This window comes from Terrapene carolina, unplaced genomic scaffold (genome assembly GCF_002925995.2).
Source record: "Terrapene carolina triunguis isolate 2854851 unplaced genomic scaffold, T_m_triunguis-2.0 Scaffold231, whole genome shotgun sequence".
Classification (NCBI taxonomy): domain Eukaryota; kingdom Metazoa; phylum Chordata; order Testudines; family Emydidae; genus Terrapene; species Terrapene triunguis.
Window position 1 is genome coordinate 4,602,056 of NW_020664582.1, and position 21,609 is coordinate 4,623,664.

The window sequence follows — 21,609 nt, forward strand, 5'->3', positions numbered from 1 at the left end:
AGTAATTTTAATTTTACTAGAATTGTGATCAGTCATTGAATACTCTATTATTTACATCTCTTAGTAGATGAGGAAATGTCAGTTTCTTTTGTTTAACATGGCAAGCACATACGTGTAAAATACCTTGTCTAATATTTTTCAGCTAGATCTCAAAGCACTTCACAAAGGAGGTTAGAATCATTATCCCCATTTTAGGATGGGGAAACAGGCATAGAGAGGAAAAGTGCCTTACCCGAAGTCACCTACCAGTCCAGCAACAGAGCTGGGAACAGAACGCAGGTCTCCTGAGTTCCAGTCCAGTGCTCCGTCCACTCAGCCACACTGCTTCTCTTTAATCGCAGTCTGTTTCTTTGAGATGGTGACATACTGTAATCTTCTCAGGTTAGCAGCAGTCTCCTTTCTCAAGCATCCCTGGGAGATGTAGGCACGGAATAACTGATAAGGAATTTGGATCATTACTCTGTTCTTTCTATTTTGCATTTACCAAGAAATTAAGTTACTTGTAGTTCTTCATGCCTGGTTATTCAACATGGGGAGAGCCATTTATATGATGGTAACTGTTCGAGGCCCCATGTGTTAGGCATGTGCATGCGTACACACACACACACACACACACACACACACACACACACACACAGTAGGAGACAGTCCCTGCCCTGAAGATCTTGCAGTCTAAACATGTGACACACAAATAGTGGGAGGAGAAACAAAGGCACAGAGGCAAAGTGATGTGCCCAAGGTCACCCAGCAGGACAGTGACAGAGCCTCGGACTCCTGCCTCCCAGTTCAGTGCCCTGTCCACTAGACCATGCTGCATCCCTATTTTCAGCATGCGCTGTTTAATATACAGTAGTGGGTACTAGTCTGCAATTGATCTGATCTCACCGTTCCCCCTTAAGGAGGCACTGAATGTGAGATGCCATTTCTGTTTTCACTTTCTCAAACGCCCCATTAAAACTGTGCAGTTGCTGCCTAAAAGAAATGTGCCACAAGGCAGGTTTGCTTTGCAGGATTAAAAGCAAATAAATATTTATACAATATGCAAATCAGACTCGATAAGATATGCATATCATTGAGAATTTGAAGCGGTTTAGTGTTGGGGCCAAGATTAGGGTGTGTTTGTATCAGTCCATTATATAGTTTTAAAGTAACGTTTTGCTCCCAAAACAAAACCTAATCCGTTATTTGCTTCTTGAACTGCTCTGGTTTTAGGTTTCATGATTTACATACTCCCCCGTCTCTTGGAACAGTGACCTAGATGGATTGATTGGATGGAAAAAAGAAGCCACAGAGGGAGTAACACAGGCTGCATTTCTTATGCAAATGTGACATTGCTGCAGCTCCTAATATTCAGAGTGTTTACACTTAAGTGCGGCAGGCCTAGTGGTCAGGCTGCAGCCGAACAGTCTCTCCGAGCCTTGAGGTGGCGCTTTTGGGCAGTCTGGGGGTCTGGCAGCCATCCACTGTGCGTTCCAGCACCCATCCCGCAGCCCTGAGTCCCCTTGGCTCTCTCAGGCAGCAAGGGGGAAGAGGGAAGGATAGCAGGACCCAGGCCCTTCCTCTCTCCCCTTGGGCCCTGGGCAGGACCTGGTGGAGAGACAAGGCGTGGCTCAGTCCCTTTTGGCTGCTTCTCCAGGTCAGCCTCCCCTGGGGTGCTTCCTGCCTTGCCTTTGGGGTATGGCTCCAGCCGACTGCTGACAGTCTTGGTAGTTCAGGACTTCAGCTGTGTGTGTGTGTGGGGGGGACACACGTCCCAGCTCATGCTCAGAGTCCAGTTGCCCTCTCCTTAATCAAGGGATCCCAGTCGAGTCTTACTCGCATTCCCTGTATTTCGCCTGTGCGGTGTTTCTGCCTCCGCGGCTGCAGTCTGTCTGTCGTCTTGAACTCCCTGCATCCTCTGTCAGAGCTCTCTTCTAAACAGGTCCTCCACAGGGAGCATGCCCGGCAGCTGCTGAGGGATGGGGCCTTCCTGGCCCAACAGTGTTCCACCACTCCTTGTACCTCAGTGTGGGGGCTGTAAACCCCATCTCACACACTCCGAGCTAAGCATATGCTTGAGAGCGCTGTTGGATTGGAGTGCTCAGCACCTTGCAAGACTGAACCTGTACCAAGATCCCCAGTGGACTGCATGGAAACTTGAGCTCTTCCTCCTCTCCTGGTTCTAGGGTGCTCGGCTTGGCTTTGGGCTTTGGGGCGAGTTGTTGTAGACCTTTATCGTCTGCGTCTGGGGTGTAGCCCTGGCCAAGCATGTTGCTTTTAAATGTGTCCTTTGCATTATGATTATGCTGGTGGCCATGCGTGGGAGTCACGGAGCTGTTCGGCTTTGTTTAATTGCTTTGGAAATCTTTGGATAGAGGACTTCACGTGGGCTCGAAACAGTCACGGTTCAGTTCAATGAATAGCACTTACTATAATATAGTGATGTCCCAGTATCACACATCTACTGTGCTGAGACCAGACAAATGTTAGAGAGACGATTAAACCATAGTAAAAACATTAAGTTGTGGTTTCTTTTTGTTTAGAGACCTCGTTATGCAGCTCTAATTTACCAGGAAAGCGATTGATTGATTGATTATTTATTTATTTATATTGCAGTAGTGCCCAGGAACTCCTGTCATGGACCAGGACCGTATTATGCTAGGTGCTGTACAAACACAGACCAAAAAGATTATCCCTGCCCTTAAGAGTTTGCGGTAAGTGCTGTCCTGAGTAGGGATGCTCTCCTGAACCGGGGCCTATGCTGCGACACTAATGGTGCTATTCAGAAAAATCCCTAAGAGGGCTGACTAGATGGAAATGCAATCACGGTGCTGAGTGCAGTGTTGCCAACATTGTATTTCAAAAATAAGGGACTCTTTTCTTAGCACCCCTATCCTATCCCACCTCCCAGTATTATTTATTAAGTAGTACTTACCTATGTTCGCTGTGATATTTCTTGCTGCTTTTTGCATCACTCAGCAACTCTCAATCTTGTTGTACAGAGATGAAGTACGGGACAGGCACTTTTCTATTTAAATAAGGGACAGCCCTTGTAATACGGAATTGTTGGTAGCCCTAGCTGAGTGGATATAATTATCTAAGGACCAGACTGTACCACCCATACTTGTACCCTATTTTCCTATTGATTTCAGTATGAGTACTGGCCCACGACCAATGGGAATTAGGGGGCAAAAAGTCTGGCCTTAATTTGGGACCCGATTCTGCTATCCGTGTTGACTTTGCCTGAATAAAGATTGCAGGATCGAGCCTTAAAGAATTAAATAAGACTAGGTGACGAGAGAAACACTTATAGAATACTGTACTACATCACACCCAATGCAGTGCAGTGGCTGAGAACTGCATTGAGAGGGATATCAGCATGGAAAAGAAAGAGAGATGATGAGGCGGAAGGATGCAGGAAGGATGCTCAGGGAGCAACAGCTGCAGAGAAAAAGGGACTTGTGCCAGTTGTATGAATGGATGGAGCAGGGCCTGGGAGAGGGGTGCAGAGAGAGAGAGAGGGTCTGTATTACTTTTCTGTATACAGTTGAGAATTGTTTTCAGGGCCTCTCCAGTCCCCTGACACTTCTCCAGTAACATACAAGCAAATTACATTTTTTTTTCTTTGCAAATGTAAAGTTTTAAGTCTTTTAAACTAAACTCTGTCCTGACGAAACTAGAGATGTGATGCAGGTAGGGGCTGGTTGGGAGGGAAGGCCCCCCGCTTCAGTCTTTGCTTTTGAAGCAGTCTTGATTTTTTTGAAAGGAGGGACAGTTGTACTGGGGTGCCTAGTACATGGAATTAGAGGTGCATGCATAGCAGAGAAGAGGGATGAAGGGCTGGGGAATGGAATCGGTGATTTTGTTTGGGTTTTTTTCCCCAAAGGGAAGATGTACGTATTTGTATTCACCGGTGAAGGAAATTCTCCTTTCCATGCACTTGCTGCCCTTTATGTCATCCCTAAATCTATCTATCCATCCATCCTCGCAGTGTTCAGCTGGAGTAATTGGCAAAGGGGGATCTGGGCATCTTCTCTAGGAAATTTTATAAAAACAAAACAGAACAAAAAAACCCATGCCACCTGGTGCAATGCAAAGGCATAGGTTTGTGCCTCAGAAAACATCTTTATGAGCTGGGGATGATTCTGGAGCCTCCAGAGAGCGGCTGAATTCCTTTAGGGGCTGCGAATCCCCCTCCCCCGCACCTCTTCCCCCCCCCCCCACCCCCCAGATCAATTTGAACGGGATAAACAGAATTTTCAATCCAGGAGACCGTTGCTTCTGCCCCCCTGTTCCGCACACCCCCAGGGAACGGGGTATGTAGCCTAGCTTCAGTTGGAGCCGGTCAGAAAATGAACATTTCATAGAATCACAGAACTGGAGGGCTGGGAGACCTCCGTGTCCTCTAATCCAGCCCCCCCATGCTGATTCTAGGTTTCATTCTACCTAGACCATCCCTGACTGGGTTTATCTAACTTGCTCTTAAACTTTCAATGACAGGGATTCCAGAACCTCCTCAGGTAACCTTTTCCAGTGCTTAATTATCCTTATGGTTAGAACGTTTTTCCGAATATCTAACCTGAATCTCCCTTGCTGCAAATGAAGTCCATTATTTCTTGTTCTACCCTTGGTGGTCATGGAGAACAATTCATCACCGTCCTCTTAACAGTTTTCAAATTTGTAAAAGGTTGTTGTAATGACCCTCCTCAGCCTTCTCTTCTGTAGACTGAACATGCCCAATTCTTTCAACCTTTCCTCCGAAGTCGTTTTCCAAACCTCTTATCGTTTCTGTTGCTCTCCTCCAGACGCTCTCATCCAATGAAAGAACGCACAAGGTAACATGTGACAACACTGTCCAACCACAGCGCACGGGGCATTGAAACCATTTTTCCACATCAAGTTGAAACGAAATGAAAATCAAAACTAAATCAAATGCTCTGTTTCATTTTCAATTGCTCTTCCGCTTCTAACCATTCTTGTTTGAGATTTTTGTTGTTGTTGAAATTGACACATTGCCATGAAATATTTGGATTTTGACAAAACAGCATTTTTCAACCGGAACCTGTTCCATTGAAAATATTATACCTGGCCTTTAGCTCTCTGATATTGCCTAATATAAAATAGTAGAGTATAATGGTGTGCTTTGGACCAGACTGTTCTAGGTTTTACAGTCCTGGGGACTGCTGTGAGCAACAATAATAATACATAATTATATAGCATTTTTCCTCAGTAGATCTCAAAGCACTTTATAAATGAGGTCAGTATCATCTCCATTTTACAGCTGGGGAAATTGAGGCACTGAGCAGGAACAAAAAAGGTCAGTGGTGGAGCTAGGCATAGAACCAAGGTTTTCTGAGTCCCAGCCTGGTGCTCGATCCACTAGGTCACGATGCCTCCCGGGGGGAAGGGGGGTGGGCTGGTCTCAGTCTTCGCTGCTCCCCTTGCAGGCTGTTTCAGCTCCGAGCAGAGAGGCACTGCAGCAGGCTGGGTGCGTAACTGAGCATTGTGCATCCTCTTCTCTTGCTAAAGCTGTGTGGGTGAGTGAGAGGGAGGGGCAGCAGGCCTGACAAGGTGCCAGTCTTGAGTGGGGTGGGGAAAGGGGGCAGAGAAGGTAAGAGGCAAGCAGAGTCAGCCAGATGAGGAGAGATTGTGTTGTGGGAAGAGGCTGGTGCTAGAAAGCTGATGGGGTCACAGAGCCAAACCCCACGCATAGGTGAGCCCATTTCACCCTGGCATCTTCTCTGCATCTGCTAATGTAAGAACACTTCCCTGTCCCCTCACAGGAAGCAGTGTCCTTAAGAATGCTTCCTCCCACGCCATGAGAGCTTTAATCTAGCCGTGTAGACATGGTAGCACAGGCAACTTGCTACATACCCGGGGTCCCTGGAGGGCTCGCACTCGGGTGGCGAGCCCATGCTGAAGCCCATGCCACCACATGTGTACTGCTATTGTTACTCACGCTGGCTAGATGAAAGCTCGCAGGGGTATGCCTACCAGTGCTGCAAACACACTTCCCTTGCAGTGTAGACCTGGCCTGAGAGACAAGACTCCTGGGTTCTGTTCCCATTTCTGATACCGAGTTACTGGGGGCAAGTCACTGAATTACTCTGTGCGTTGGTTTCCCCTTCTGTAAAACGAGGCTAGTCCTACCATACCCCCTGGCACAGGGGTTGGGAGGTTCAACCCATTAGTATCTGTAGAGAGAGATCTGAGAGATCCTGGGCTGGAAGGTGCTGTGCAAGGTAAGTGCTAAGCCGTAGCATTATTTTATTATGAACTGATAAAACTCCACTGCTGGACAACAGCGTACAATGTCAGGCAGTGTCTGAGCTAGTGCTGCTTTGAAACACCTCTACGCTCTGACTAGCAACAATGTTCCCCCCCCTCCCCCCCCGCCAGTCCCTATAGCTACTGTATTATGATTTCCCAGTAACACTGAGATCTGATACAGCTTCTTCATTCGTAATGCTAGTCACGCTGCAGCATGCAAAATACCTTTCCCTTTCTCTCTGCTAATAGCTTTTGATTGAGTTTTGGATGCAGTTTATAAACCAGTTACTGGTGGGGTTTTTTTCTGCCAATTTTACCGAGAAACCTATTTTAAACTGTGTCCAGCGCAGCTGTCTGATGTCATTTCAGGGTGCAAAAGGATGAGGGCGGAACATACCAGGCTCTGTGGCCTTGGGACACCTGGAAACCGACCTGCTTTGATGATTTGGATCAGGCACAAAAGCATTTCTGCTCACCAGACTTGTTTTTAGTGAGCTGATATTACAGATGTAGTCATCCCTTGTGTGGCTTTTTGGGGGGGGGGGGTGATGGATGCATCTCTTTTCCTTTCATCTGGGTGAAAAAGCTTTGTCTGTAATTGTCAGTGTGAGTTCTCCACGCCTAAGGAACAGATTCTTAAGTTATGTGAAGCATGAGTAATTATTTACCTGTAGGGCTCCTGAACACATGAGACATAGACCCCCTTTTAATTTAAAGAAGTGTGTGTGTATAATAGAAAATTGCAGTTAGGATCTTCCTAACTGCGCAGAAAACAACAAGCTTTTTATGTTGGCTCTTCTGGTACTAGAAAAACAGGCTAGAATAAAGATTTACAGTGTTTGGGAGATTAAAGGCCCTTGTTACATTGTTCAAATACCATGAGATTAGTTTCCAAGGAGACCGATACCAGTTGTCATAGGCACCAGGGGGCCAGGAATTAGGATTGCGATTTTTTTTTTATCCTGATCACGCAAACAGTAGCTGAACGCTGTTAAAACTCTGGCTTTAAATAACATGAGGGTTCGCTTACATACCAAGAAACCAGACTCGGGAAACTTCCCCCCCCCCACCCCCCTGGTTTCTTTTTGATGAATCTTGGCTTGAACTCTGCTCCACAAATGTAGTAAATCAACATTTTAAAAATAAAAATAGCCCCTTTTCCCCATGCCACTGAGAGTGTTAATTTCCCGTTTCGGTCCCTGTTGCCAGAAGAGTCACTCACTTTGCTTTCTCGGTGAGGCTTCCTCTTCCCTCCTGCCTTGGTAAATTAAGAAATACAGCTCCATTTCAGAGCTAAAACACTCCTGATCCCCCTGACCCGCTTGCCCTTGCTCTGTGAACATGAAATTACATAAATAGCAGAGAGGTCACCCCTGGGGCATTTTCATTTTGTTCATCAATATGGGGGATGTGGGCTGGCAAAGAACTTGAGTTTCAAAACTGCACCCCACCTCGGAGCCATTAGCCGGTGTCTGGCTGTAGCGCAGCGGAGAGCGGAGGCTTTTATTTTTCAAGCCCTGCAAAGCCCTTTGACTGATACAGACGCTTGATACATTTTAATGTGGGACTTTATCCCAAAGGGGAAATAAACTAGAACAAGAATTGTCAATCTCGTCTACGACCTCCCATGTAGGCAGGAACTATCTAGGAGCTCCTTCCTATTCAGAAATATGAGAAGGGCAGAGGGGTGCTCATCTCCAGTTTGAGAACCCCTGAACCAGAACCTTATGGGTCCCAATCCGATAAGGTGCTGGACAACACCTCAACCCTGACTTGAGTGGGAGTTGAAGGCATTCCATTTTGCAAACAGTTTCCAGCAGGATCAACCCTGGTCTTACTTACAACCAATTTTTGTGTAACAGTTGGTGAAAAATAAGGGCTGTTGTTGGCCCTGGTAAAATATGGCGCCTGTGAGTTTATTACTTGGGGGAGAAATTGTTGTTATTTCCAAGTGCAGTAGCAGGGTCTTTGTACTCCTGTTAAAAACATTATATTACAAACTGTACGTGAGGGATATGATTTGCTACATCACTATACAGTAGCACATTTCTCTGTAACCCACAGCACAATGGATCAAATTCTGCTTTCATTTACACCAATGTTAATCCGTGTCATTCAGCTGAAGCCAGTGGGGTATTCGGGGATAACGCACATGCAGAATTTGGCACTAGATTTCTCAAAAAAATCTTTGTTTGAAAATTCCTCTTTCGGGAACACATGGCTAACAAAAGCTTATCCCGGATGCCATACAATGAGCTGTTTGATCTGTCTGTGTTTCTGTTGCTGGTCTGTCTAGTTGTGCCTACACAAAACTGAAATACCTACCAGTGTTGGTACCCCTGAAAGAGTCCTGTGACTTCTGAAGGTAACTTTTTTTTTCTCTTTTTCATGGTAGGTAGTTAATCATCTCTTGAGATAGCTAGTGATAAACGTTCCTGGTTCGTGATCAGAATGGTACAGGGAAAGGCAGCAAACCACGGGGAGATGGGATTAGTCACTTAACACACGCTACTAATTTTAGTCTTCTGGACCCTTGGGTTCTGAGAAGAGCGATTTGAGTCCTTTCATCGCTCCCTACTGCCAGAACTATTTTTTTTTATTGCTCCTATTGTGGAGGGGACTGTAATACTGGACTTTGGTATTGCTGGCAATCTCTGTTACTAGGAAATGTGAAATGCCATATTGTTTCCACCCCTCTGGGAATGATAGAAGAAACGTATCCTCATTCATATGATTAAATCGTATGGTTTAATGCCCTGGGGTGCATATAGGGTGGGTTAGAAGTGTAGGTGTCTGAAGAGGGAGCTTCACCACTATTGAACTTCAAGGTCTGTGTTTATGATCTGAAACCTCCAAATCGCCAAAGGGAGGCAAAACTCTGGGGATTTTTTCCTTTGAAATAAAAGGCTTGTGTGAATTCCCCGGGTCTGCCCAAAATAAAACCAGAACTCTCCTGCTGCAGAGCGTCTGCCTTTGGATTTTGATGAGGTGGTGGAGCTGTGGGGTGAGAGAAGCCCCAAAGAACCTCTTGAACAGCACGTATCGCAGGTGGAATGAATCGCATCATCTCCTTTGAGAGCTGCAGTAGGGAAGGAGGCCAGGCACTTGCATAAGGAGTGGAGAGATCTTGGAATGAAAGTTGACTCATGAGAGCCAGCCGTCTGTCTGTCTGTCTGTCTCTGAGGCTTAGCTGAGGCAGAATGATCCATTGTAAGACACAGAGTCCTTCTCAACCCTGAGAGTTCCTCAGGGCTCCAGCTGGTGAGCTGAAGGGGTATTCTCCCCCCCACCCCCCTGGCCAGGTGAAACGCCAGCAGGATTTGTGTTTGGTGCAAAACTCTTGTCTCTATTAAACCTTATTATGATCCAGATCGTGGGGGGAGGCAAGGGTTGTGCGTGCAGTACTAAGTAGGAGCAATCGTACCACTGGCTCAGAGGTGGCACCCTGTCAATAGACGGTTTCTGGGCAGGATATTGGCCAAAGCTCACCCCTATACTGGGATACAGGAATGTACTTACAGCGCTTTACAGCAGGATTGTACATACAGATATAAAAGGGCTTTTCTCTGCCGAGATTGCCATTCGGCTGTTTATCTCAGCCATGTGATCCTGTGGATAGTGGCAGGCCTGGGAACTGGAAGACCTGGTTTCTGTTCCTTGCTCTGCCGCGGACCTGCTGTGTGTGACCTCGGGCAAGACACTTCACTTCTCTTTCTCTTTGAACCCTGTTTATCTAGACTGTAAAGTTTCTGGGGGCAGGAAGTGTCACTGACTGTATATATACACAGGACCTAGCCCAGTGGGGTCCCATTAGAGCCTCTTGGCATGGTCACAATGCAAATAAGTCTCTTATTTCCTTCTCAGAAATACTTACCTTTTATGTCTGAACTGGAGCTACAGAGAGCCTCCTGTTCTGGCCACTGGGGTGAGTCAGAAGAATGGCTCTACTTCTCCCTTCAGCATCCTATAGTCCAACACCTGGTAACACACAACTTTAAATATTACAGTATCCCTGTGTGTGTTGTGAAGGGGGGTGACGATGACATCAGTATGTATTGATTGAACACACACAACTGACTGGCCTGTTTAATTTCATTTAATGTTTTAGTCCTTGAGACGAAGTTCAAATATTGTAAGATTGTAAACGCATTTGATTTTTATCTGTCATGACGGGACTCCCATAGAAGCCAGTCAGCATGGCTACCTCTGCTAGCTGCAGTAGTTGGTATTATTAATAAAGGTAGCACCTAGCAGGGCCCGGTTGTGCCAGCTCTCTGCAGGCACATAATAAGACAGTCCCTGCCTCTAGAGGCAACACAGACAAACAGGATGAGAGCGGCGACGTGACATGCCCAAGGTCACCCAGCCAATCAGTGGCAGAGCCAGGACTAGAACCTAGGTCTCCTAACTCCCAGTCCAGTGCAATATCTTGGGAGCCATGTTGCTTCTCACTGTGGATTGATGGGAAGTGCTCCCTTCTCTCCCGGATTCTACTCCCTGGGGAAGGCAGGGGCCATTAGGACTCCAGGCTGGGTCTCCCGCGTGGTGGTACGCCTCACTGCTGCGAAGCTGCCATAAAGATCCACTCCTGTCATTTTAAATAGGGTATTGGTTTTGAAGCCAACTCTTAAAAACAATTGCACCATAATTCAGAATGGTTTTAAAAATGTTTGTTTCTTCCCGTGAGCAGTCATTATTTTAATTTTACGTTTTCTACTGGCGGTGTAGCAGGAAAACGGTGTAGTAGTGGGCGAATGCAGCACCTGCTATGTTTTGTGCGATTGTAATAACTCTGGGCGAAGGGTTATAATCTTCTGTGTAACATGCAACCCCAATGGCCTGCAAATATTTATAGTAGCTCCTGATAACCATCTTTTTAAACCCTCCCTCATTACATACATAAATAGGGGCCCAATTTTCAAACAGATCCCAGCCAACAAGAAAGCTCAGCTCCCATTTCTAGGCACCAAAATAAATGGCTGGATTTTCAACTTTTTTTTTTCTTTTTTTAAACCTGGCCATAAGGGCCTCGATGGGAGCTGCTGGGTGCTGCGTATTTTTGAAATCTGCCCCTTATATAGGTGCTTAAATGGAAGCTGAAGTATTTTTGAAAACCTGGCCCCAATTGTGGCTGCTGAGCACTTGAAAATCAGACCGTGAGCTCTTTGGAAAATCTGGCACTTAGACCCTGATTACTTGCAATTGAGTCTAGCGACCTGGCTATCATGCTGTTGTGTCCTGACCCGGTTACAACACTGAAAGCTGGTAGTGTAGATGGTTATTATTTCAAGCTGTTTGCAGACTCAAGCAGACAAAACCGCATTGGTATATGGTCACTTGACGTTTTGAAGGTTTTTTTTTCCCCTGAAACCAGCGGGATAAAGTCTCTGCCTTTTTCAAAATGAAGGTTTATAGTCTGGAGTACAAGAGATGGTCACCCAGGAAAAGTGATGACTCGCTGAGCTGCTGTTGGCTGGCTCAATTCGGTCTTGAGTCAGCCTCAGCTGCTTCATGCTCTGGGAGGGTGTAGCACGTCGTGTATATGGATCATCGCACTTTCATTTTGAAACCCTGCTACTTCAAGGCAGAGTGGATCAAAGGTGTTGAGGGATTGAGTGTCAGGTCTCTCTATTATCTGTTTGAGCTACTAATGTCTTAGCTTTTTTCGATTAATCAGACCTGTAATATTCCTTTTGATTGGGGGTTTTTTTTTGTAGTGGATCTTCTGTTATGCGTTACACGTTTATTACAAAAAGCACATTTTTGTGGGTGAATAAACCCCCACATTTGCGCCTCATTAAAAAGCAGTGTTTTTTTGCGATAGGCATTTCCATGTATTCCCCCAGGTCAGTTCTTTCCCCAACCCCATGCAATTATTTTTCAATTTACCTTAACAGATATGCCTTGTTTTTTTAGAAGTACAATCTATAAACCAGCAGATTCTTATTCATACACAAATGAAAGATCAGTTCGCAAGTAGCACAGCAAAGCACTTAAGCATGTGCTTAACTTGAAGTATGTGAGGATGGGAGGTTAGCCACGTGCTTAAATGCTTTGATGGATTGGACAATTATTCCATTGATGACAACAGGGAATCTACGGGGTTCTGTCCCTGCCAAACAAAATGAGGCCTCACTCATGCTAGAGGATTGAATAGAGCAGGGGTCGGCAACCTTTCAGAAGTGGTGTGTCGAGTCTTCATTTATTCACTCTAATTTAAGGTTTTGCGTGCCAGTAATACATTTTAACCGTTTTAGAAGGTCTCTTTCTATAAGTCTATAATATATAACTAAACTATTGTATGTAAAGTAAATAAGGTTTCAAAATGTTTAAGAAGTTTTATTTAAAATTAAATTAAAATGCAGAGCCCCCTGGACCGATGGCCAGGACCCAGGCAGTGTGAGTGCCACTGAAAATCAGCTCACGTGCTGCCTTCGGCACGTGTGCCATAGGTTGCCTATCCCTGGAATAGAGGGTCTGGGCTAATGCTGATGGTCAGATTTTACAGTGTGAGGGTTAAGAGTGTTTTGCCTTGATGTCTTGCCGAGCTCACACCACGTTGGGCTAGACTTTTCTGTGGGGCAGGGAGAAGGAATTTTCCTTTGTTATGGTTGCATATATTAATGGGTTAAGACCTCCCCCTTTTTTCCCCCCCTCAAGATAACTTTTTGGAGGAGAGTGGGGGTATAGAGGTAGGAAGTGGAAGGGAGTTGATTTATACATGAGTCTGTAGGCGATGGCTCCTCTCCCTCTCTCGATCTGGTCTCCCCTCCCCCAGCAGACAGACGCCCACCGGAACAATGGCATCCTCCCTTCCTCTGCACTGACTGGTGTCTGACAGGTTTCAGTGTGGTAGCCGACTACAAAAGTAATTTCCACCCCTTCTTGTCAACTGTTGAGAATAGCCCACTTCCACCTTTAATTGAACTGGCTCATTAGCACTGACCCCCCCCCCCCACTTGGTAAGGCAACTCCCATCTTTTCATATGCTGTGTATTTATACCTCTCAACTGTATTTTCCACTCCATGCATCTGATGAAGTGGGTTTTAGCCCATGAAAGCTTATGCCCAAATAAATGTGTTAGTTTCTAAGGTGCCACAAAGACTCCTCGTTGTTTTTGCAGGCACATGTGTGTGGCTCACAGCAGCATGAAGTGGGTTGAGGTCAGTCTGTTTGCAAGCACTTGGTTTCTTCACTCTGCCCTCAGTTCTGCCAAAGAGCTTAAGCAAGTTGCATTAAAGTCAATGGGACTCATGGACATGCTGAAAGTGGAGCTCAGTCCAGGCTTCTGTAGTTATGTCTACACTGCAGTTAAACACCCGTGGCTGGCCCATGTCAGATGACGTGGGCTTGCAGGGCTCAGGCTGTGGGGCTGTAAAATTAGGATGTAGACATTTGGGCTCAGACTGGGACCTTGCAAGGGAGGAAGGTCCTGGAAGCCCAGGCTCCATCCCAAGCTGGAATGTCTACACCACAGTTTTACAGCCCTGCGAGCCTGATTCAGCTGACACGGGCTAGCTGTGGGTGTTTAATTGCAATGTAGACGTACCCAGTGAGGAGGAAAGATAGGTTGGCTGGTCAGCGGGGTGTGCACCGGGCTCCCTCCCGTTGAGCACAGGTGCAGCACGTGGCCTCTATCAGGGCCGGCATTAGACCAAATGGCACCCCTGATGAGCAGCGTCTTTGGTGCACCCCTCTCCGTTTGTTAAACTTTTTAATACCTTATTTTTATTGGATTTGGAGCCCATTTCGTGACTTTGATGCACGATTTGCATGCATGATTTATCCCGTCATATAAGATGATAAATTTGCCCGCTAGGATCTGTCAAACTGTATTTACAGAAAATCTCAAAGTCTGGAAGGTTCCACAAGATTCTACAGAGGTCCAGAACATTCTAGGAGGTTAGTGAAAAATGAATCCACCTACGCAATACCGGAAACGTGTTATTTCAAGCATTCTATTTTCCCTTCTGCTGTTGTTAACAAAAACAGCACCGCAAGCCCAGCACCCCCTGTGGTCGCCTGCCTCTAAATCTGGCCCCTGTCTGTAAAAGAACGAGACCGAGAGTGACGAGGCGTGCGCTGCTGCGTAGTCTACACAGCAAAAACAGAACCCGCAACAACGAGTCTCAGAGCCCAGGTCTACAGACTCAGGCTTGCGGGGTTTGTGCTACGGTGCTAAAAATATCTGTGTAGCTGTTGCAGCTCAGGCCGGAGCTCGGGCTCTGAGCACTCTCCCCTCCCCTCGGGCTTCACAACTGAGCTCCGGCCTGAGCTGGAAAGTCTACACAGCAATTTTTAGCACTGTAGTGCAAGCCCAGGTCTGTAGGCCTGGGCTCGGAGACTCACTGCCAGGGGGTGGTTTTTTTGTTTTTGTTTTTAGCTGTGTAGATGTACCCAGGTGATTCTGGCCTGACAGTTCGAGTGATGCCTAAGTAGAGAGCAGCTAGTTAAGCGCCTATTTTCATGTCCATTCTCCAGCCGTGCCTGTGCCTCTTTCTTTTAAACCCTGAGCATTGGTGAGCAAGGGAGTGGGCTTTACTTTCCTAGGTCTCTCTCTGTGGATCCCCATCACGACAGTATCTGAAGACCTAAGCCATTAGACTAGGCCTCATGTTTTACATAGGCCCAGCCACAGCTGGCAACGGGGCACAATGGATCTAGCATCCTGCTTATGCATAGCTTAGACATGGCTGTGTATCAGAAATCCCAGTGTGTTCTTGGGATATACTACAGGTATGCTAAGAGTGCAGCACTTTTCATGCACCATCCAACAATCCTAGACACCACCTGCACTCCCCCAAACTCAGGTGTGTGCCCAGAACTTATTAATGTACCGCAAAGTTGCCCTTTCTGGACTTACACCCAGGCTTGAGTGCTTGGATTCTGTTGCGATAGGGGTGTTAGAAATACCCGGGCTCAATGGTGTGCCTAGTTTAAAACAAGTGTTCTTACAAGGAATTGGAGCATTGGATACTTTTTAGTTTGGGTTCCCCTGGGCAAAGATGTTTGGTGTGGCTGGTCTGTTCGCTGGAGGAGGTCCATTACCACTTTGTTGGAGCTGCAGCTCCTAATGGTGAGACGATATGTAAGGACAAGAAATACAGAGGCATGGCTCCTGAGTGACTGGGGTCTGCAGCTTTATTGTACAAGAAACTCTTCCTCGGTGACAGCAGTTTCCTGTCCGGGATATTCAGAGTATCCTTTCTCTGTGGTAATGGTACTTAGTTCCCTATTTTCTTAATCAGTTAAAACCTGGTGGTTGTGTTAACTCTCCAGACGTTGCAGTGTTAGGCCTTGTTTACACTAGAAAGTTGTACTGCTTTAACTGTCCTGGTAGTATTAAAGCAGGTTGTCAGTTCTTTGCGACAGGGCCTGTCCTTTTGTTCTGTGTCTGGGTGGCGCCTAGCACAATGGAGGCCTGGTCCAGGACTAGAGCTCCCAGGTGCTAAGGTAATACAAATAATAAACCATAATAGCTGTACAGCTCTCCCAGTATGGATGCAGTTATACCAGTATAAAAATGTTTTTACCAGTACAGCTAGCTGATATAAGGCACCTCAGTACAATTGTGCTGTTAAAAAAGCAGATCCCGTAGCCAAAATAGTTGCACCAGTACAACTGTCAAGTGTAGAGAAGGTGGGCAACAAAAGAATATAAAGTGCAAATGTCGTCTGAGTTGAAAGGTCCATGGAGTGCTGGGAATTTGTTCATCTTACACAAATGGGGTAGGGTACGGTGTGATTTTTATCTTTTGCAAGAGCACCTGATTTGTTCTTTACTTGTTCTCTAAGTGGGACTAAACTGTGCCGAGCGAGGTTTGAAATGGATTGTCTGGAAAAGCAGGACTCTGACTATAATGCCTACGGATATTTTCGTTTTCTCACCAGCACCTATGTGAGGAACTTTCCAACAGGTGCTTAGGTTTTGTTCGTGCTGCCTGTAAAAGACAACAAAGATAGGTGCCTTGCAACGAGAACCTGTTCCGCTGAATATTACCCAGTGAAAAGAACAAAGAGGGTTGAGGAAAGACAAAGAGAGACTTCAAGAGCCACAAGTTCTGTGACTCGGATCGGTTAGCTCGTTCAGCGATGACTACTCTGAATGAGGCATAAGGGATTACATTTCATCTGGAACATCCCAGGAAGGTTCAGGGATCTTTTCGAATCACTTGGCCATGCCAGATATTTTGTTATCTAACTTGTTTGCAAGTCAGCCCATGTGGGACTTGTAATATTTTCATGTTTTAACGTCCTTTTACCACAGTCACCTTTTAAAACAATTGTTTGGTCCATGTTGTTCTGCCTCCAGAGAAATGCAACGTGCTCAGCAGGAATCCATGCTGCCTCTTCCTTTGCTGGGCAGTGGAGTAATAGCAGCAAGCCGGCGCCAGTTTTTCGGTTACCACAATGCTATATCGATGGTGCGCCGTCAACCATCCAGTAACGAATTTCTGTGGCTTGTCTGGGTTGTGGTGTTCCAGCACTTGTTAGTGGAGTCAGGTTCAGTTGCATCCGTCAGCTTTACTGATACCAATGTTTGCTTAAGTGATTAGAAAAGCCACAGCTTGAAATTCAAGTCTGGTCTCCAATACTCAGCTTCTTATTGGTCAATTTTATGTGGTTTCCTCAAGAGACTCCAGTTGGTTTGATGCCTCATTGTTATATTAGCTAGCTAATCGCCGTATGTGGTCTGTGACGAATGTACGTTGAAACTTCCAAAGATTGGTAGGTGACCTAAAATACATTCAGAATTAATTTAACCCTGGGGCTAAATTCTTCCCTCTGGGCTTGTTCACTGCAGTGTTAACTCAAGGTATAACTTGAGTGTTGCCCATAACCTTGCATCCATAGACGCACAAATCTGTGGCTCAGCATAAGTGGTGCTTTAAACTCCAGCTAGCTGGCCCCTGAGTGGGTATGAGTTTGAAGCACCACTGCTCTGAGGACACTTAAGCTAGTACTGCAATGGGGAAGCAGCTAATCTGTGCTGCTAATACAAGCGCTTTGTGCAGCTCCAGTGTTATTCTCCAGTGTGGGTGCTCTCGCTGGAGCTCGGCTAACTCAAGAGGAGTTAACTGAAGCGTAGAGCACTCAAGATAACTCTGCACTGAAGAGATGCCCCAGAAGCAAAAAGAACTCAGAACGGGTTATTTTTTAAAAGTGCCTTGATTTTTTTTTTTTTTTTTTAAGTCCGCCCCAAAGACCTGGCTCAGGACTTTTGAACATCTGAAGTTAGCAATACTGCAGTTACCCAGTATGGGGCTGACAAGCTGGAAAGTGGTAGAGGACCACAAATAATCAGGATCTCCTTTGAAACAAATTGTAAAGCAGGGCCGGATTTAGGGGCAGGTGACCGAGGCAGCCACCTGGGGGCTGCTGGGCTCGGGTGCTGTTTTTGTCCTTACCATGAATGAATACAGATTTACAGATCCCAGCGTGCAAATGTATGGTCTTATGACATGGGGATAAATCATGCATACAAATCATTCATCAAAGTCGTGAAATGGGCTACAAATGCAATAAAAAATAAGGTATTCACAAGTTTAACAAATGGAGTGGGGGGTGCCATTTGGTCTAAGGCCGGCCCTGCTGCGAGGGCTTGGGAGTTTGCATTGTCTCTGTTAGAATTCAGTGGTTCTCAAACTTGGGCCGCCGCTTGTTCAGGGAAAGCCCCTGGCAGGCCGTGCCGGTTTGTTTACCTGCCGCTCCAGGCCAATGCGGGATGCAGGAAGGGCGGCCAGCACGTCCCTCAGCCCGCGCCCGCGCCGCTTCCCGCAGACCCCTTTGGCCTGGAGCAGCGAACTGCAGCCAGTGGGAGCTGCGATCAGCTGAACCTGCGGATGCGGCAGGTAAACCGGCACAGCCCGCCAGGGGCTTTCCCTGAACAAGCAGCGGCCCAAGTTTGAGAACCACTGTGTTAGATCACTAAGAAAAGGCCTTAAAACTGGGACATGCAGATAAGGTGTCAGGGCATGGAACCCTTTACTGTAGCCAAAGGAGCGCTTTTACCCACCCCTCTCAAGAATTGATCTCCAAGAACTTGCGAGAGAGGCATGCAGGCTCCCTGCTGGCAGGCGCGCTTCTCTGCGTGTGTGCCCCTACCAGGGGTCAGAGTGGTGATGGTGGTGGGGACAAAGCTTGTTTCCAGAAATGACTTTGAGCTGCACGTTGAGCAACAAAAACAACTGAAAATGGGACTGGATGGGAGCACAAATAGATGTATGTACACACAGACACACACACACACACCGTTTTTGTGCTTTGCTCTGTTTTTTTGTCTGTGGCTTGTGGGTCCCCACCCTTTATACATCAACATGAGGAGTAACTAACCCCATCATTTGGAGAGGAAGGGCGTGGTCCTGTTTTTTCTTTTCAAGCCTCCATCCTGACTCTTCCTTCTTCAACTGCTCTCACCACTGCAGCAGCTGCTGGGTGGGGCAGGGGGGTAAAATACTTCAGAACGGCCATACTGGGTCAGACCAATGGTCCTTCTAGCCTAGTATCCTGTCTTCCAACAGTGGCCAGTGTCAGATGCTTCAGAGGGACTGAACAGAACAGGTAAGCATCAAGTCATCCATCCCCTGTCATCCAGTCCCAGCTTTTGGCAGTTAGAAGCTTAGGGACATCCGGAGCATCGGGCTGCATCTCTGATGATCTTGGCGAAGAGCCATTGATAAGTCTATCTTCCATGAACTTATCTAATTCTTTTTTTTAATCCAATTATAGTTTTTGATCTTGACCATATCCCCTTGCAACGAGTTCCACAGGTTGACTGCTTTGTGTGAAGCAGTACTTCCTTTTGTTTATTTTAAACCTGCTGCTGCCTGTTACTTTCATTGAGTGACCCATGGTTCTTGTGTTATGTGAAGGGATAAATAACACTTCCCTAGTCACTTTCTCAACACTGTGCATGGTTTTATGGACCTCCATCATATCCCCCTTAGTAGGGTGACCAGATGTCCTGTTTTTTAAAGGGACAGTCCCGTTTTTTTGGGACTTTTTCTTATATAGGCGCCTATGAACCCCCCCACCCCGTCCCGTTTTTTTCACAGTTGCTATCTGGTCACCCTACCCTTAGTCGTCTCTTTTCCAAGCTGAAAACACGAAGGGCCAAGTCGAGGTTGCCTTGGTGTGCAGGTGTATATGGAAAATGAGGTTGCCTAATGGAGCATGTTCCCGAGAACCTCCAGAGCCGGAGCTGCTGGTGGCACATTCAAGGGCGGGGCTTGTGGTTAGGGCTGTGGTTAGCACTTCTTCATAAGCACTCTACCTGAGCCAGTTGTCCCATTTTTCTTGGGACCTCATGCCAAATCCATTGAAGTCAATGGAAAGACTCCCATTGACATCAGCAGATTTTGGATCAGGGTTTTGTAGATTGCATCTATTCTTTGTAGGAATAATCTGTGCAGGGCCTACATTAGCATGCTCCTTGGATATATTATTTTTTGCATGCTCCCCTCCTCCCCCCGAAGTATCAAGTTCCTCCTTTATGTGACCCAAGGTTTCTTTTATGGCTGAAGGCAGCCAGCTTCCAGTTGCACTAAAGGAGGGTTAGAATGTAGTGCGGAAACTGGTAAGAAGTAAAGAAATCTGTTAAGTGAAGCCCAATACAGTATATTTCATATAACAGGTGCCACTTAAAAGCACAGCTGCAGTGTTCCCAATTCGAACGATATTTGGTGCGTTGCTTAAAGTCCCAGCTCCTGGAGGCATGTGATTAGGTGAGAATCTCAGCTTTCATTTTTTAAAAAGTTTCTAGCCCTCATTGGGAAGAAAAGCTTGAAAATGTGACTTGAGTGCCTCTTAAAGGCTCAGAAACCAAAGGCAAATAGAAAGAGCCCAGCGTTTATTATATTTTTAAAATCCAATGATTTCTAAGGCAATCTCAATATTTTATGTGGCCTAACGTGTGATTATTTTTTTTGGCAAGACTACAGTTGTTTACAGGAAGAGACTTCTTAAAATGTAGTACCAGAAAGTTACCCGTTCAAGAGTTCATCCTGCCTGTGAATATATTAGAGCTGGTGGGAAAAAGTGAGCAATTTTTCACAGTAAAATTGATATCTGGAAAATTTCAAGCAACTCAGCTCTCCAGAGAGAGAGAGTAATCAACTTAGAGTCTGCTTTTCAGAAGTGCTGAGCACCCATAGCTCTCCTTAACTGCAAATCAGGCTCTTACGGTTTAGAGTCCTGGTTAGTGAAACTTCAGAAGATTCCACGTTTTGAATGCATCCCCAAGGTTCTGCGCTGTACAGCAAAGGACTGGGATCTGGGACTACTGGCTGTGGAGCTGACTTGCTTTGTAACCTTGGCCAAGTCACTTCACTTCTCTATGCTGCCTCTGTTTGCCCTCCTGCCGTACTCCTGTCTTGTCTGTTCAGATTGCAAGCTCTTTGGGGCAGGGACTGTCTCTCACTATATACCTGCACAGGAACTACATTATAAGTCATTATTGTCCATTGTCTTTTTCCTCCCTCCTCTGTTCGCTGCTCGTCCTTTTACCTTCCCTCCTCCCGATCCAATCCTATCACACAGCCTCTCGCTCCTTCCTGTCACAAACCCTTTACTTTTGTTGATAAGCCCAACTCAAGGTCTCTTCCAGCTTGATGGCTGCTCTGTTCAAATCACACTTTCCCTGAGGCGGGCTGGGCTGGGTCAGAGGTGCTCTGGCATGCATTGCCTGCTGCTGAACCAAGGGACGCCTCTGAGCATTGTGGGATTTGAACTTCAAAGTGCAAATGTGATGCACTTTCAGCACTGACAGCTATATGAATCAAGTTCCCAAGCTCCTCTGTAATGCTGCTTTTTGTAAATGTCCTTTCACGTAGACCCCAGTCCAGCAAGCGACCTAAGCACATGTCTAACTTTCTAGCATGTGAGCAGTCTCATTGAATTCAGTACACTCACATGCATTGTCGAATGTGCCACTCAGAGACCGCAGTGTTGGGTGCAGTGTAGGAACCTGAATAGATAGATGGTTGTGTCTAAAGCTTCGTAAATCTAATGGGTTGTAATTAGTGGGCTGTGTAGTATAACTGAAACCTTGGCGTGTCAACCCATTTAACTTGTAAACAATGCAATGACTATGGAAAAGAGAACAAACAAACAAAAAAGGAAATCGAGAACGTAAAGTACCCACATGCTCTGCATATCTATTCCCACTCTGACTCTGAGGTTGTTCTGAAAGGTAATTTGATTGCAGCATGATGTGAATTTGTACAAGTATATGTACACAGAGCTAAGCATACATCTATATTATACGCTGGTACGAGAGTTAATTGCATGTTAGCTATAAACGTGCCATTTTGTGGTGGCGACGTGGTGACTGTTCAAAATGGTGGCAACTGCATGTTACTT

General features: G+C 46.1%; 1 protein-coding gene across 4 annotated transcripts in view; it reads left to right on the forward strand.

Moving 5' to 3' along the window:
• GTF2IRD1 (GTF2I repeat domain containing 1) overlaps positions 1-21,609 on the forward strand; it is a 174,956-nt gene that overhangs the window by 29,176 nt on the left and 124,171 nt on the right. Inside the window, exon 1 of one of the 4 annotated variants that reach the window (XM_024207721.3) lies at positions 2,640-2,693. The exons of the other annotated variants lie outside the window; for them this stretch is intronic. The gene's annotated coding sequence lies outside the window, so the exon portion shown is untranslated. Of the gene's footprint in view, positions 1-2,639; positions 2,694-21,609 lie in introns of those variants that run through there. 4 annotated transcript variants of the gene reach the window in all.